Source organism: Phalangium opilio, unplaced genomic scaffold, assembly GCF_054372755.1.
Source record: "Phalangium opilio isolate 3A_F unplaced genomic scaffold, DU_Popi_V2 ptg000115l_1, whole genome shotgun sequence".
NCBI lineage: Eukaryota > Metazoa > Arthropoda > Arachnida > Opiliones > Phalangiidae > Phalangium > Phalangium opilio.
In genome coordinates, this window is record NW_028324210.1 from 738,704 (window position 1) to 741,828 (window position 3,125).

The 3,125-nt window shown below is 31.3% G+C and overlaps 1 long non-coding RNA gene across 3 annotated transcripts; it reads left to right on the plus strand.

Moving 5' to 3' along the window:
• The first annotated feature begins 805 nt into the window (after positions 1–805).
• On the plus strand, positions 806–2,373 carry LOC149623071 (uncharacterized). 3 transcript variants are annotated; one of them, XR_016374941.1, is made up of 3 exons: positions 806–966; positions 1,013–1,146; positions 1,216–2,373. It is a non-coding gene; the product is annotated as an uncharacterized LOC149623071 (long non-coding RNA). The 3 variants fall into 3 exon arrangements; XR_016374942.1 differs by having other exon boundaries at positions 1,028–1,146; XR_016374940.1 differs by having other exon boundaries at positions 806–1,146.
• Positions 2,374–3,125: the final 752 nt, after the last annotated feature.

Consider the following 3,125-nt stretch of genomic DNA (forward strand, 5'->3'; position numbering starts at 1 on the left):
GGGGTTACGCGATTGGTCGGACGTCCTTATTTAAAATTATCCTTTAAATCTGAACCTAATTTGAATTTTAAAATTATTCGGAAGTATTTCCTGAATGTTTGGCTATGCAGACTGGTCTTGTAATTAGTAGAAGTATCGATAAAAAATCACTTGATTTTCTATTCACACTCCCTTTAAATAGTTTTTTTCAATAGGTTTATGAAGAGTCATAAAAAACTGAATGACCTTGACTGTTCCAAAATTCACACCCCCATGCCTTCTCCTATGCTAAAGAGGGCTCGGTTTTACAGTGGAAGGAGGCGTTTTTTTGTTTTTTACGCAAATATTGTGCAGAATTTACCGCAAATTAATGTTACATTTCCCAAAAAATATTGTGACATTGCATTTGGAACTTTCTCAAATGTTGGTCTGGAGAGAGAGCTGTTCGCTCCTTTCCTGCCATTGGACAAAGTGCTAGCGAATAAAAAAGTTATCTCGTATGACATCACAGTCTCTTTAAGTTATTGGTAAAATGGCGCTAAGCTGAATGGGTCATTTGGTATTTAGAAATAATAATTGAATAAAGTAAAATTATTTATTTTCGTATGATTTTCCTGTAGTACCAAAAACGGATTCATGTACTAAGAACGTCTGATCATAGCTTTAGCCTCTGGCACCATCCTCTCATATTTTATTGAGAAACTTCGTCTGCTTATATTTCGGCTCCACCTACAAATTTTGCATATACCGACTTCTAGTGGTCAAAAATGCCATTCTTTATATATTCCTGGTTAAATATTTTTTCCGAAATTGCTGCTAATTGTGAAGGTGTGTGTTATAAATCCTGAAACTCAGCCGTAGTAGAAGGCCACATCATTCGTTAAAACAATTTTGATCCTATTGAATCAGTCATACTGTGATGTTACGTTATCATTTTATAAACTATTTGTTACCAACAGTGGATTGTTTAATTCATAAGTAACAGTGGTACTGGTTAATGCAGGAGGACAGTGTCGTTATATAATTTAATTAGTGAAATAATTTTCAGGTTTGCATCACAGATTATCTCAACGTAACCACGTTAGAAACGGAGGGTTACGTTGTTTGCTATTTCCACAGTCCACATTGCCGTTTGTTTATTGGTTTAAATTGCTATGAATTGTATAGGTATTTGATTTAATTACTGGTATTCAAGCTAAACTATAGAATAACATCATTCATTAACATATTGTATAGATAATCTTTACCACAAACCTAGCACAGGATATGATAAAAATTGAACGCAATTTATTGGAACGCAATGTGTTGGAAATAATCAAAAACTCCTCTAAACATTAGAATTAAGGTGAATTAATTGTTGAAAGTCATTTTATAAGCTTAATGAGCACTGACGACAAGTTAATTTCAACGTAATTAAGTATAATTAACGTGAAATTAAACCCCAAATATACATTTTTTGGATGAAAACTCCGATAACTCTTAAATGATGTTCTTGATTAAGATTGTATATACCCAAGCCGTTAGTAAAGCCCCATGTTTTCTCTTTCACACTTAAGCTAATTTAAATTATCTCCAAAGTATCTTAATAGGCGCGAAATTCAAAAGTTTAGCGTAAAATGAGAATCGAAAACTCCACTAAAAATTGCAATTAAGGTGATGCATACATTTAAACTCATTTTATAACCTAAATGTACACTGCCAAAACACAATCCTACGTTAATTTTATCTCAATTTAATATAATTAACGAGAAATTAAACCAAAATATACATTTTTGGATAAAAGCTCAAATAACTTTTAAATAAACTGTTTAATTATGATTAAAACTACCCAAACCATTGGTAAAGCCCAATATTTTCTATTTCACACTTAAGTTAATTTAAACTATCTTTAAAGTACATTAATTGCCGCGAAATTCAAAAGTTTAGGGTACCATAATGATGAATATATGGCAAAAATATTAAACTGCACTAAACATTGCAATTAGGGTAAAAAATTCAAATATCGTAGGACTGTGCTTTAATATATTTTGTTGCATTCAGGCATACAATAAAACATGAATTCTAAACATTTATTTACACCCTGTATAATTTAGTATGACATCTCCGGTTGGCAGTATTGGGGGTTTTACATAAAGGAAGCTGTTGGTCTGATCTCGACAACACTGTATATGTATACAGTGTACGAAACAAATATTTTTTTTCCATATTTCAAATACCGTCGTTTTTAAACTTCTTTCATAAATAAAGTACAACATTATTTGCTTATCGAAATCAATGTTTTTGAATATAAGTTAAATGTAATTAACGATACTTAAGTACTTCTTTAAGCAATTAGAAATAGATCAACCCCAAATGTATGACGGCAAAGCAAAAATAAAATTATTCAAATTTTAATTACAATAAGACTGAAGTGACAGATATTATGAAAAAACGTCTTGGTTTGGACCAAGGCCGAAAAAACAAACGATATGTGTGAGGTTTATCATTTGACTGAAGTTTCAGATATTGCAATTGTTTTAGTTATTTTTATCCATTTAATCCTTAATCAATATTAAATTCAATCAAATGATTTCACTGTTAATCGATCCATTCCCTCTAAATTAATTGAAAAAATTACATATCTACGCTTTTTCAAGAACAATTACATTTTCCGAAAACATTTTATCATGAAATTAATTATTTTGAAGGGATTTCGTGTCGTTGCTCACTAACTTGTAAGCACATTGACGGACATAGTTTTAATTGTTGCTGGCTTAACAAATTTTCAAGTTTGCACCAAAAAAGTTTAAATCTGTAGTAAGTTTCTGAGAAGAGTCAGAAGACTGATGTTAGAGAAAATATGATAAAGAACTTTTTTTCTAAAACTAATTTATAAACTAATGTCGTCTTCTTGAGACAAAGCAACAATGTTTATCCTGTGTGGTTTCGTTTAGTAGGTGGCTCTCTGTAGCACAGGAAAAATATGATATCGGTATAAATATAACCAGCAGTAAGATAAGGGACTAGAATTAAAGTGCCCTAGCATTGGTAATAGAGCCTAGCACTATAGTGAACAAATTTGACGATTTTATGCCGCTTACTACATCGCCAAGTGAAGAGTTTGGTTACCTCGTTACTTCTAGTCCCTTATCTTACTTCTGATATAA